This window comes from Crocodylus siamensis, chromosome 8, assembly GCF_052110815.1.
Source record: "Crocodylus siamensis isolate JL-2025a chromosome 8, ASM5211081v1, whole genome shotgun sequence".
NCBI lineage: Eukaryota > Metazoa > Chordata > Crocodylia > Crocodylidae > Crocodylus > Crocodylus siamensis.
Window position 1 is genome coordinate 4,025,316 of NC_143402.1, and position 14,740 is coordinate 4,040,055.

General features: G+C 47.9%; 1 long non-coding RNA gene across 1 annotated transcript in view; it reads left to right on the plus strand.

The window, feature by feature from the left end:
* Positions 1-14,740, plus strand: part of LOC149858024 (uncharacterized) — a 132,780-nt gene that overhangs the window by 102,562 nt on the left and 15,478 nt on the right. Inside the window, exon 2 of the long non-coding RNA XR_016443794.1 lies at positions 935-2,204. This is a non-coding gene — a long non-coding RNA (uncharacterized LOC149858024). The remainder of the gene's footprint in view (positions 1-934; positions 2,205-14,740) is intronic.

Here is a 14,740-nt window from a genome sequence, read left to right on the forward strand (position 1 = left end):
TGGATAAGTGGAAGAAAGATGCTAGGATTAGACCAGAGGGCTCTTCCCTGCAAACACGCGACAACTTTGCGCATCAACATATAACCCCCTCGTTTCAAGGCACATGACTTATTTTAAGCCCCATTTGCTTCCCGAACTGGGCAGCCCTGTCGGTTCTGGTGCTGAAAATGATTGACACGAGAAACAGAATCCCAGGGCTGTAGCTCTCAAAATAATTATGTACGGAAAAGGAAGGAATTGCATGGCATTTTATGTTTCTTGCATCAATAATTAGCACACGTGTGTGTGTGTGTGTGTGTGCGTGCGTGCACTGGCCTTGGCAGCATGAGAGCAAAGCAGCCAGCTACTATATATAATTTCTTACGAGGCTTGGTTGCAACTCCGAATTCAGTAGGCGAAGGGAAGCGAACGTGATGGGGCTGTCTTGAGGACTGGGCAACACTTCTGTCTCCCACAGAAATCTCAAAGCACGTGCACTGAATTACTTTCAGCATTGATGTGGATCAAACAAGCTCTCTTTGAAGTCGCTGTTGTATGAAGGTTGATGTGTAAAATCTTAACGCTTGCTGTTTTTTGGGTTTTTAAAAACTATTTCAGGTGTTTGGGGTAGTGGCAGCTCAGTACTCCTAGCCTCTAAACTGGCTGGTCCTGTCCTGTTTCAAAAATGAGGGTAGGATGTGCCCCCACCCCCCTCCCCGCTTCATTAATACATTATATTGTGTCCCGAGACTCTTCATGCAGCTCTTGGAAAGTCCTGGGGTTCGTATTTGGACCAGGCTGTCCTTGAAGTGTTGATTTAACAGTGCACACCGATTCTGGCTTTTATTTTTCGACGCGTCCGTGTGACTCGTTCCTGATCTCTGGGTGACCGTGTTGTCATTTGTCAGCACGAGGGCGTTTCTTACATTGTGGGTTTTCTCCCTCTCTCTTACAGGCTCAATGGCTTTCCCGTGGGCTCTACCTGGGGAAGACCTATTCAGATGTGGACGTGCTAACGCGTCTAGTTACCGCCAGTCGGCCCCTTTTTAGGAGCTTTGGCTATGCCGTTTGCTTCAAAGCCTTGTTCGATACAAGTATGCCCGCCGCGTGGCTGTTTTGAAGGCATGTGCACTAGCAACCTGGTGAGAATGAGAAGAGGGGCATCCCTAATTTGCTGTTGAGACTCGGGGGGTTTTGCCTGTGCTGCTGCACTGCAACAGGTTCTGAATTTGCTCCCGTTTCGACTTGCTCAAAGCTGCACCTTTCCAAAAAGTTCCTGAAACGTCGCTCCCTTTAAAGTTTTGATGGTTAAGCAAGACAACCCCAAACTGCCAGAAGTCAGCATGCGAGTGTCTCTTGAGGAGGTCCTGCTCTTCCTTGCAGGTGTGTGGCACCCGTCAGAAAGGCGGCGAGATGAGAGGCACTGCCGGTGGAAAGAAGAGGAGTAAAGCCAGCAAGCCTTGGGACACCCAATGCAAGGAACTGGGAGAGAGGGACCCGGTGTCTGACAGAGAAAGGAGGAGATTGGCACAGAAAAGTCCTCCTGTAATGGAGAGACTTGATAACTGAGGAAGGGCAAGGATGGACCGTGACCTGCAAGGAGAGCAAGCCAGGAGAGCTGGGAGTCCGTGGAGCTTTATCCATTTGTGTTGTTTGTCATTCCTAAAGTAATCTCTGCAGCCAGAGGAGAAACCCAACACATTTTTTTTGAATTCTGTGGAAGTTCATATTGGGGGGAAAAAATGTGTTTTTCATTTTTTGACTCATTTTTTTTTTTTGTTTCATGAAACATTGGAAACATTAGAGCTTTGGAGATCTCCTACCAGACGTTGGAGCTTTTCACTTTGTTCCTGCCGTAAGACTGTCGTTTGAGGAGGAGCTATCGGGAAGCTGAATCTGATGCGTTTCAGCTTGAGCGTGATCGTCCGATGTGGAATTTCCTCTGGGTTTGAAGTATCGCTCGGACAGAAATTCCACCGCCTCGCTCCCAAGATACAAAATGGAAAATAAGACTCAGTGCTTGTGCTTCATCCAGCAAGATCTGGTGCTGCAGAACAGGCAGCCGGTCGACAGAAGGAGCACGCCCCGCTTCCATTTTAAGGCAAGCCCTGAGTGGATTCTGCGCCTGCTTACGCTGATGTAAACCTAGAGAGTGCACAGGAGCTGGTCCGATTTGGCTCCGGTGCCTCCGAGTAGGATTGGGCTCTTCAGTGTCGTGTCTCGAGGTCAGAAATATTTTTTTGTTGTCGTTCTCCTTTGTAAAGGTCAATGGTTTTGCAGTGGGGCAAAAGGGTGCCATGCATCTTGGCAAAGGTGAAAAGGTGGGTCTCCAAGGGGCGATGCGGGGGAAGTATTAAAACTAGCGTGGTTTCCTGTAGGAGCTGAGCTGCTGAGTGGCCCCCTTGTAGCTGGTTTGCTGGGATAAACCGAAATCAGACTGCCATGGATTCTTGCACCCAGCGCAGTGCTTGCAGGCCAAGGACTGCCAGCGAAGGGCTGCCTTGGCCCAAGCCAGGATCCACTGGATCCGGAGTATCCTTCCCATGGAAAGGGGTAGTATGGCAAAAGGAGGTCCGCTTCCAGCTGACCCACACCTACTAGTCAGTGCCCATCCATGTCCTCACGTAAGGCAGGACAGGAGCAACTACGGCTGGTGGTTGCGCAGTCAGTTGTGGGTTTGCTCGGGTGTGTTTGGCAACTGCTGATCCATCCAGATCATGGTGTATACGTGAGAGGGCACCCAGGCTTTGATGCATATGCCTAGGCAGGAGCTTTTGGAGAAGCGGAGGCTGCCCAGACCTCCCATCTGAGACAAAGGCCACGTTGGGTCCAGATGTTTGGTGCCTCCACAGCTGTATTTTTGCATAAGCATCCAGGAGCCGAACCCGGGTCTCCTGTGTGGCAGACAAGGATTCAACCACTGAATTGTGCATGCACGTGTATGCAAAAAGCAAGCATGTGGGCATCAGTAAGGACCGGGAAGAGGCTGCAAAGAGAGCCCGGGGCACGGGCGGTCGCAAGGGTTGCGCTCCATCAGCTCTCCCCACGCGGGGCGGCAAAGGGACAGAAGTGGGGTGTGTGGGATCCCGGACTTTGTGGGGCAGCCGCCGGAGCCCCACAGCACAGCACGAGGCGAGGCGTGCTGCCCCGGGGACACCCCACCGCAGAGGCGTGAGATGTGCTGGTATTCTTGTAAGGGGCAGGGAAAGAGAGAGGGGACAAGAGACAGCGAAGGGGAGGGGACAGGGACGGGCATGAATGGGACCCTGGGGCCAGGTAGGAAACGCCCCTCCCCAGGGGGTCCCTTCCCTCCTTGTTATGGAGTTGTCTTCCCCTTTCTCCGGCTGTTGTGCGCGCCGCGCTCCCCTCCTTCTCGTCTGTGTGTCTCCCCTCTCATTCATGTCTCTCTCCTCCCCTCCCTCTTTCTTGTCTGTCTCGGCCCACACCCCTTTTGTCCTGCTCCGCTGCTCTGCATTGCTTTTGTGTGCTAATAGCGGCCGAATGAACGTGAGCCGAGGTGGGTCTCCCAAGCGCCCCCCTCCAGCCGGCTCCCACAGAGGCTGGCAGGGCCCTCGGCCTGCCAGGCTGCAAGCGGCCGAGCTCTCCTATTCAGCGGCTAAAGGCACCGGCAGCCCCCACTTTCCTGGCTTTTGGAGGGGGTTGTAGCTGGCAGGGGGGTCTCTGCACCCCCCCATAGCAAGAGCTGCAGCTTCCTTTTACAAGGGCAGGATGGGAGCGGAGGCAGTGCCTGCAGGCTCCTCTGTTGACGTGGGGCTGAAGGGGTCTCTCCGGGGTCTCTCTGCGTTGGGTGTTGCTTTCCCCCAGATGCCCTGCACACAGCCCATAGACGTGGGCTCCTTGCACGTGGCCTCGGGTTCAGGAGGAAGGCGTGGCGGTGGCGGCTGTATCGTGGGCAGAGGCAGTCTTTGGGAGGGGACTTGTACAGGCAAGTTAATAAGAAGGGGGTGAGCCTTTGACTTGTGGCTGGATGCAATTAGTGTCCCGGTATTATTCAGAGGCAAGCCCAAAGCGGACAGTTGATGGAGGCACTGCGGGTGAGGGACCCCGGGCTGGTCCTGGGACAGCCTTTTCTTTCCTCTTGAATTCAGGTGGAATAATGACATTGGCTCATTGTGGAGCCGTTATATTTTTTTAATACCTCACCTTTGCATGGTATGGCAACAGACTCGCAGGTGCCCAGAGAGAGCCAGCAGAGATGGAGGTTTCCCAGTCTTGGCCCCGTGCTTTCTGACAAGGTTGTTGGAAATCAAAAGCCAGCTCTCCTGAGCTTCAGCCCGATGCCTGGCCCACACACCCGGCCTTCTTGTGCTTTGTCTCTCATACTCAGCGTATCGGGAGATCCCGCACAATCTTGCATGGAAGTTGGTCAAGCATCCTTGGAAGATGATGACTTTGCCATGAGACTAATGACCTCTGCATCTTTCTAACCTGAAGTAACGGCGGTGCAGCCCCTTTGCATGTTCTGCCCGCAGGGCTGTGTGTGTTATTACTAACTGTGTATTATTGGCCCCTCTCTCCTTGTTCTTCCAGTCCCAGCTCTGGCACTGGGATTTATCCTCTGGCTTTTGGAGACAGCCCAGGCTTCTGGGTATCCAACAGGTGGTTTCCCAGGCCTGCCTTCCCCCTGCATTTCTTCTGCGAACCATCAGTTTTCTCCTTTTTTCCAGTAGTATCAGAATGACAAACGCTCCTTGCATTAGGGAGAGCCCCCGATTGCTCCTGAGACCGGATTTGTGCCCCTGAGCCAGAGAAAAACCACCACGAAATGTGGGACCAAAATCTTGGGATATTCTCCTGCCCTGCTGGGACCCTGCTGCAAACCAGCAAATTGCTGTTTCTCTCTGGCACCTTGTATCGGGCAAGAGGTAGAGGCCAGGGGGTGACACTAGCTGTTTCTGCCAAAATACAGGGATGAAACAGGCAGCCCAAGAAAACTAAGGCAAGAAACATAAACCAGATGGCAAAACTGCTCCTTTGTACAGGTTCCCAAGAGTTTCCCTTTCCAAAGGATAGTCAGATCAGTCATAAGATGGTCTGCGTACCCAGCTTCTGGAAGCACTGATGGGCGCTTGCTTTTTGTAACCATGCTTGGATTTAAAGGCCGCAGAAATTTGGGTGAGGGGAGTGCCTTTTGATGCATTTCACACCCCTTGAAATAGCCCGGCTTTGCAAAAGTTCAGCTCGGATGTTGGATGGCACTGGGTGCGCGTCCCATGTAAAAAGACGGTGTCAAGCATGGTAGCAGAGATGGGGGAGAGAAATTTTATTGAAAAAGGAAATACTAGATTTAGAGAGTGTGTGAGTGTGTGTGTTGGGGGGTGGTTGTGTGTTATATGAAACACCTACTTGTGTCCCTTGGCAGACAAGGGTCTTTGGGTAAATCTGATATCTTTTATTTGACCAACTCAAATTTTAATTGATCTAATAAAATATATCAGATTTACCCAAAGACCCTTGTCTGCAGCTGTCCTTAGACCAACACCGCTACAACCTACACCCCTGTACTTGTGTCCTTTACCCTTTACTTGTGAATGAGAAGAGTGACGAAAGAGGACCCTTGTATCTGCAATTCATTTGACAGACTTCTCCTCCGGGCCTTGCAAAAACTGGTTTGTTTTAATTACCCTTTGCATTGCATAATTTGAATCCATATTATTTTTTATGGGGATTCATTTAGACCTAGGATTTTTTAGCTCAGGAGGAGCTGTTTCCAGGTGTCCACCTGAATTGTCCGTCTCGGCACCGGCTCTGACCCTGTGGCTGCGCGGTGCGCACAGAGCGCCGAGTGACCTGCCGTGCAATTTGGCCCTCGGGAAGTCGGCGGGACTGTCCCACAAGAAATGCAGATGTCACTGATGATCGCTGCAGCATTCATTTTTCTGGAGTAAAGTCAGAAATGATTGCTGCTGCCTGATAAACCTGTGAAAACTTACTTCTGTGAACCTATTATCAACATGTGCATGTTATATCATCGTTTTGCAATTAATCAGAGCTTTATTAGGTATTAGTGCTCCTTGAAATTTGCATTCCTTCTCTGAGCTCAGGCTTTGGCAGTAAAGGAGGTGCAAATTAGCAGGAGTCTTTACCTGGCATCCCCAGGTTAGTAAACTGCTGTTCCCTGGGGCCTTGCGATGGCGTGGTTGTGTCTCTTGCTATTGCTCCAGAGGTGCAAGTTCAAGCCAAATACTGACTCCCTCCATAGGCTGATCCAGGAAGCTGGACATGGTACCCTTGTGTGTATGTGTCATTGGCTACAGAAATGGGTGAGCTTTGACCACATTAGCTCAATGATTCATGCTATGCATATTAGGTTTTTAGGAATATGGCAGGAGATAGGATCTGAACAGGCTCCCGTCAAAGATCTGGATTTCCTAAAATCTGGAGCAGGGGGAAAACGGCGTTGACTAGCATCTCTTCTCTCTGCGCTCGTATTTATTCTTTTATTCCTTGAAACAGTTCTGAAGAAGTCAAAGTTACAAACATTTTTATCTTGAAAGGCCCATCAGGGTTTCCTTTCTCTCTCTGAATCATTGAAGTAATTGGTCATATTTCTCCTTGGCGCCCATGCGTACTAGAAGACATCTGTTTCTTTTGCTGTCATATAGGACCATATTCAAAGAGACCCCATCTCCCACTGGCAGTTTCTCATTGCTATTGCCAGTTCATCTCCCCTGGGGTCAGGTGTGCTGGGTACCACGGTGGAGAAGGGCTGCCAGTCGCTTTTGAAGTACCATGTCAGCTGATGTTGCTCAGAACAGATCTAATTGACACTTGGCTGCAGTCACAGGCTGCTCTTTCCAGGAGGAAAGGCAGCTCTTGTCAACCGGAGGAATTTTTTGGGAAAATCTCCCTAGCGTTGTCACACGAGTGTCGGAGTAGGAAGATGTGCAACTTCCACCTTCTTCAGCAGACCGATCGCGCTAACTTTGACTTGTGTCTTGTGCACCTTCCCCTACGTTGCTGGATTTGACTTGCACCCTGAGGTCTGCTCCTTTTGCAAAAACCAAATCTTCTGGTTCACCTGCGAGCTCTTCCACTTGGGGATTCACCATATGGTTTTACCAATGAAGCCTCCAAAATGAGGTCGGACCCTCCCAAAATCATGGGATGAAAGGGAAAAATCCTGAAATATTATAAAAATAACATTTCCCCCCCTCCCCGTCTGTTGGAGTCTTTAGGGATCCTATTGTCAAGCTGGTTGTTTTGGGTTTTGTTTTTTTTTGTTTTTTGACAAGCTGCAAGGACCAGAAATCTTAGTTTCTCTTTTAAGTGAAAGCTGAGATTCTCATGTTTAAAAAAAAAAATTTGGGTCAGAACTTTAAGGACATCAAACATTGAAGACTCATGATAAAATTGCAAAGGATAGCAAGGTGGTTACGTTGACTAGCCCCAGATTCTGTGTAGTGCCTCTGCAAATTGCTAAATAAAACCCCATCGTAATAATTAGAGGGTATGTTCACAAGGAACTCGCTTCCGCACAAGTTGATTGCAATTATGTGCATGTGCTGAGAGCACAAGACGCCCTTTAGTTTCTTTTTAGTGTGCCATGAAACACAGTAGAGACTTTTTGGAGGATTAGAAGTGTTTGAGTCCCAGCTTTTCTAGTTAGAGAGACTTGGATGTCGCGTTGCACTCTCATTTTCAGATGCATCTATTAATCTGCACATGCACGAGTCACTTCACGCAGTGAGAATGCAGTGGCGTACAAGTTTCCATTAAACAAACATTAGAAACTAGATTTCAGTACAGAAGAGGGGAACGCTTGAAGGTGGCAGAGTAAGCCGCGTAACATATATAGCAGACAAGGATTTTGAAGGCAACTCCTGCAGTTGGGACTGGATTTTTTCCCCCCTGTGTTCATCATTTTCCCCCCTTCCTTTCCCCATTTAGACAGAAATGGTATGCTTGTGAAAAGTCCCTGATGGAAAACTCTCTGTCTTTCTCCCTACGTCAGGTTAATCCTATCCAGGGAAGCTAGACAGGCTTCCCTAGCCGCATGCTGTTTGCTTCCAGGCTACAACTGACTTGCTACGGGAGCCAGCTTGAGAGGCGTCCGTGAGTTGAATGGCCTGGTGGGACCATGCAGTTGGGCATGGGGGGGAATGATTGATAGATGTGCTGGGGGAAGAGTATGGAAGCGATGGATGCTGTGGAATAGCTTTCCCACCGCTAGCGCGATTCAAGGAGGTGCATCGTTTCACGGGGGACCCCATGCTCAAAACGTGACTGCCCTTTGCGGTCACAAAGCGCCTGTGCGCCCGTCTACAGGAGACGCCGATGGCCATCCGTTCTGTCCTGGAAGGATGTCTCTTGACTATTTTCACACTGAAACATTCATTCCTTGCGCCTTTTGGTTCTCTTCGAGCCTCTGCCTCTTCCAAGGTCCCTCAGTCCTATGCTTGCGATAAAGGAATAAGGAATGGGAGAAGGAGGATGAGGATGGGAGACCAGCTTTTTTCCAATTCAAGGGTAATGTGGAGCCATCCACAGGCTCTGATCCAGTTGTCCCTTCCCACACGTGCAAACACATGGCGCTCTTATTTCCACGGGCTGCCATAAAGCCTTGTGCAATTCTGCCCTAAAAACTGTTTCCCCTGTTCTGGGCCGTATAAGCATTAGCGCTGGTTTTTCACTCCATCCTATAGTCGGGAGTTACGATTATTTTTTTTTCTGCCTTTAGCTGTTTCTCCAAATGGCTGAGGGACTGAGTAAAATTAGCTGACCAATTAGTCACTGTGGCCAATTAGCCTGAATGAGCTCGCCCCACCTTGAAGGGGAACGGCCACTTCCGAGCGCTATGACGGGTTCTCCGGGGTTAGGATGTTGGCAGCGGGAGTTGTTCCAGGCTGAACATAATAAGGGTTTTTTTTTTCTATTCACCATGTGGAGAGACCTTTTTGGGGAAGGAGATGTCTGTTTTGTGCCCAGTGCTTTCTGCAGTGGGAAAGGAGAGGTTTGGCGAGTGGCTCATCTCCCCTCCTTCCTCTTACTTCCCTGGGTGCTTCAGCCCTTCCCTGCTCCTCGGTGTTTTCGCCAACTGCTTGGATGCACAAGTGAAAAGAAAACCCGTTGGCTCGACTTGAGCAGCCTGAGACCATGGGCTGAAAAGAGGCGGGTGGCACCGAGTCGCCTTTGCCTCGAGACTCCCTCCGGTTCAGTGGGGAGCGCCGTGAGCTAAGTGCGGCGACCTTAGGAGCAGGTGTGTAGCCTCCGTGGCTCCTCCGTGCAAGGCAGGTCTTGGGGAGAGGCCAGGGATGGGATGCTCGAACTGTCTGCCATTGAGCGGTGGGCTTATCTCTATGGAAACTGCGCGCCTGATTCAGAACAAGCGAGGGAGGGGGGTAGGAGGTGAGCGGTGGGTCTGAGAGCATGTGCATCCCCAGGTCTGAACGCCCCACCGGTGGGCTGCAGGAGCTTGGATGCACCCAGCCTTTGGCTTGGTTCATTCCTGAGCCTCAAATAGGTCCCTGGTTTTTCCAAACTGGGGCTAAACAGGTGGTGGAGGGACCCTGGCAGGGTGAGAAGAGGCAGGTTATCATACTGCCGGCCCTCTCGACCCTCTCTGGCCAGAGACCTGATGTCTTCAGCGCTGCTGCTCCACCCCATTAACAAGCACGACCTTGTTAAACGCTGGTGTTGCTGATGTCGGTGGTTTTCCGTGGCTTTGGCCGATCATTTTTATCCATCCTTTTATTCGGTTGCGCTGTTTGTCCGCGACGCGTGGAAAGGCCTTGGACCAATGAAACCTCGTGCAGGGGCAATAAAGCCATCGTTTTAGTCTGCACGGGTGTGAAAATATGTTTAATGAGAGGAGCAGGCTGTAATTAGGGGTCCTGAGCGTCTGCTGCTGAAAAGGATCCATTGACAGAAGTCCATACAGGCCGGATCCTCAGCTGGTGGAAACCCGTCCGAACAGCTTGTTCAGAGCCAAGAAATCCACTCTGAATGGGCACGGGCAACTCTTGTTGAAGGCAATGGCACCGTTTGCCTTTGGTTTGGAGGCAAATTAAAAAAAAAAAAGGGGGGGGTGTTAAGGCGGAGGGGTATGCGAGTTGTAATTATCTTGTAATGTTTGCTGGCTGTTTGACTGTTGTGTCAACACGCTTGGAAGGGTTAGCACAAGGAAGTGCCGTTTTGGGGCACCATGAAATCACTATACTCAAAGCAGAACGGGGTTGAATATTACAAATCCATAGGAAAAGGTGATTAGCAGCTATACTGGAGGATGCAAGCGTGGCATGGGCATCTCCACATCGTATTGTTTGCTAATGAAGTAATGGCATTTTATTAAACACAGAAGCACTTTTCAAGAGCTCATACTGAAGTGCTCGAAATCTGCCTTTATTACCACATTGGTCAGACACAGTTGCTTGATTAATGCGCTTGCTGTTGTAAAGTGAATTTAAATATTGTGGCTTTTTTTTTTTCTGCCAGGGGCTACTTTTATTCGTCCCTGGCAAGGCTAATGGGATTGCACGTGAGTAAAAGAGAGCAGAATATGACCCAGAACCTCTTATTTTATAACAACGGAGGTCAAGAAAGCTTCAAAGCCATGCATGGAGCTGCTTTAAAATTCTGCCCTTGGTGACTGGCTGTGCTAACCGCATCATACGGTTAAGCTTTTAAAATATATATTTACAATTTAGTATAATTTACCAGGTTTTTTTTTTTCTCTCCCTGTGAATTGATTTGATGAAATGAACTCAGCAAATAATAAATTCTTCCCTGGAATGAATCTGTTTAATCAATTTAAACAATCAGTCCTGTTCTTTGCCTAACAAGGTTTGCAAATGAAAACAAAATATTTCATTAGCAGGGATGGCCACAGATTCATAATGCAAGATGGCATCTAAGAGCATGGAAAAAGAGGGGGGAACCCCCCCCCAAACCCAAATACACATCTACTAAATTCATGACCCAGTCTTAACAGGCAAAAATCCCTTTGATTGATATGGATATTTTACTTCTGTGAGAGTTAGTGAGCAGCTACACTGGCCCATATACCATGCTTGCAAAAACCAACAGGAGTTTTGCTGCTGATTTCAGTGGGGGAATAGTAATACTATGCACTGCACAAGGAAACCCCAGTGGTTATACGTTGCAGCTGGAAACAGCCTTGATATTAAAGTTACTTCACTCTTATTTGCCTTTCAAATAGGGAGCTGAGTATGAAGTATTACTAAATAACTAGGTTCTTACAATGGACTGTAAAGTAAAACCTCGTTTGAGAAGCTGAGTTATTCAAAATACATTTTAACAGCTAAAACCAACACGAGGACCCTGGGAAGTGGTGATGTTTGTACAGGAGTGCACGGTACTGTTTGGTCTAGTCATTCTGAAGACACGATCTCCTAATGTTTTATTTTCTTTCTGTTCTGGATTTTCCATTGATTTTAATGATACCTCTTAGGGATAATATCTAGCGAACTCATTTTCTTGAATGGCAACACTAAAGCATGATCCACCTCCAGTAATTACACATATTTCTTACCCCCCAGATATAATAGTTGTACTTAAAATCCAGCGCTGAATTTTTAAAGCCCGTTTTACAGTCTCTGCCTGTAGAGTTTCAGTGAATAGAAATGAGTATGAAATGCGGGACAAAATACAACCCTCGTCCCATAGTCTTGTTACAAAATCTCCCTGGTAATTTCCCGGGTGTCCCCTGTTCCTGGAGCTCATCCTGCCTCGATCAAAAATCAGTCGAAGTTTGGGCCCGCGAGTTCTGCAATGCCTTCCATCTGTTTTCAGAAATGTCTGTGGGCCTGATCTTGCCCCTACACCGGCAGTTTTTGATGCAGGCACCGTTCTGCTCTTCCCAGGGGTGTTATTCTTGCCTTGCGCTGACGGAGCCGGCGTCACACCGAGACCCCACATCCGAGTTCACGGCTGCTTATGGCCGAAGGAAAGTCTTAATCCTCGCACGGCTCTCTGAATTCGGCCGTGGAAACGCTCCGCTGGCCTGCTGCTTGATGCACACCGCTCACGGAGAGCCACAGAAAACAAATCACGTGGGGTGGGTCTTCATTCCAGTCTAATACCGGACGGATCCTTAGACCTGTTTTTAAATCAAATACGTTATTGCTGAAACTTGGCTTTCAAAAACAGAAACCCCCCACTCATTTGCTCTCTCTCTCTGGTGTGTGTAGGAGCTGCAATCAAGGACCAGCCCAAGGAGGAATAAGAGCTTTTCCTCCTGCAAAGCGCCACAACTGCATGGATGGGTAGCACCAGATAATCTGCACCTGGACTGGCCTCCTGCTTGTGAGCCTGGATGCAACACACAGCCACCTTCTCCCCTTGCAAATCCCTCCTCAGAAGCCCCCTTCCCCACGGTTTGCCAGACAAATGCTCCAAGGATGATCATGAAAAAATAACTCGGTGAAGCAACGCCATCATGCTAACACGATGCACTCGTCCCCCTGCTATTTGTTTCCGCCACTTCCAGCTCTCCTTGCTACACAACCTGCCGCATGCACCGATGGTGCTCTGTGTCTGTAGTCTGCCATCGACCCCTTGCTTGTCTGACCGTTTGTGTATTTGATTGTAGATGCTCCTTTTTTTTTTTTAAACAAAAGGAGGTGTGCAATTAAAAATTGCATTGTGATATAATAAGAGCCACAACAGCAATGAGAAGCAGCAGAAGGTTAAGTAATGGAGGAAAATAAAAGCTCCCGTCTTGGGAATCGAGATGAGGAATTCTGCTAACCGGCTTGGAGAGGCACGGCACAGAAAGCAACTGGGAAAGAGTCCTCTCCCCTTTGCTGTATCTCTCTACCCCCTGTTTTGGTGTCCTCTGACACCAGTAAAGTGGCAGCTGTCACAGCCCACCCACACTTGCATTTCTTCCACAGATACCTCCTCGCCTCAAAAGGGGTTGATGCTGAACTGAACCCAAACGCCGATGAAATCCTTTGAAAGGCATCCGGAAACTGGACCTGAAAGCTGGCAAAAATATATAGGAATATTTCCCTTTGAAAGCTGTAAAAAATGAAATGAAATCAAATAAAAAAATACCATGTCACACTGCAAGCATGTTCTTTTGGAAGGGCAGAGCGTGCCTCAATGTATGAGACCTGCACTGTGATTTGGCATTTGCCGGTGGTCTTTCTATTTTACTCCAGAATCGTTAAACTCAAAGAAAACTTGCTACCACAGTACTTTACAATGTGTAGTTTTTGTATCCTGATCCTGAGCCCCCCCCCCAGCTTCCCCTTTAACACTGTGTCTGCATTTAAGGCATTAAACCTTGGGATCGGGATGTTGGCTGAAATCCCTCCCCTTTCAAAGGACGCAGCTCACGAGGGTCCAACATAGGGGACTGCTCCGTTGGAGATGAAGAAATGAAAAAGTGGAGCTTCTTAATTTTCAGCACTTGCTTTCTGTGGCTGCTAATCTTTGCATGCACATCACTGGCAAATATGTATATGTATGTGTGTGTATATATACATATATATTTTTTTTCTTTCCCTCCCCATTTCTGGCAAGGCTGCGAGCTGCTGTGCTGACACAGGGCCTGATTCTGGTCCTACTGAAGCCAGCGGACAGTTCCTCTGGCGGAGCCGTGAGCAGGATCCAGCCCGTAGCCTGTGACACTCTCAATTTGCACAACATTGTATGAGGCCAATAAGCCAAACTGGCACAAGATTTGTGTACAACACAGCAGTCATTTTCAGGGCTACGTAGTTCTGTATAGGAACCCGGCAGTGAGCCAACAAGCAACAGAAAGGACTTGTAAAATATAATGCCACGTACGATTACCACCTGAGCAATGTGGATTTGGGCTCGTTAGCCGCAGCAGTTGGAGATTTCATGCAAAGTACTGTCAAAATATTTTTTTTCAACCTTTCCTACAGTTGACTATGGAAATAGATCCCTAAGCCTTACTTTCATTTTTTTTTAAACAATGTTTTTAGAAAAGGGTTTTTTTTTAAATTTCCAGGTATAGTAATAACAAATGCATATCTCTCTGCTATCCATGATGATGAGTGCCGTTCAGTAAATGATAGTACTACAAAAGAAAGACAAACAGTGACTTCTTTTTTTTTTTTTAAATCAATAATTTGTTTTATTGGGCCAATTCTTCAATATATATTTTTTTAAAAAGTTTACTCTGGCAAAATAATAATAAAAAAAATTTAAACAGAACTTGCCAAAATCTTTTTTACACAAAGCAATAAATGTTAGAAGATTAGAAGGAAGGAAATATATAGCCTATAAAATTTTGGACTATTTGCAAAGTACAACTTAATAAATACTCAGTTACAAGAGAGCTTCTGAAAGACCTAAAAGAGGAAGTTAAACGTGGTGAGAGATTTCATGGTCTGTAGATATGTTTTAACTTTAAAAACAGTCTGCCCGGTGGGGGAAAATTATTGTTAGCCCTTACATTGCACATTTCTTAATCTGAGATTACTTCTGTTAAACAGAGAGTTATATATCATGAGATGCTTCCTGCATGTTTATATCTGAGCATCCGTTAAGCCAAAAAAATCTGAATACAGAGCAGCATTGTTCCTCTGCAGGAATTTATTTCATTTTAGGATTGGTCTGTCCTTCGCCACACGAAATGTGTTTCAGCCTTAATTTCAAGGGACTTGCCAGGTCCTCCGATGAGCACAATCCATGCCGAAAGATAATTTCGTACCTCGTGCGTAGGTTTGCGTTTCTCAGCAGCAATTGTATTCCTTTGCAAAACCTTGATGCGACCCCCCCCACATAAAGTTAAATAAACCGATGC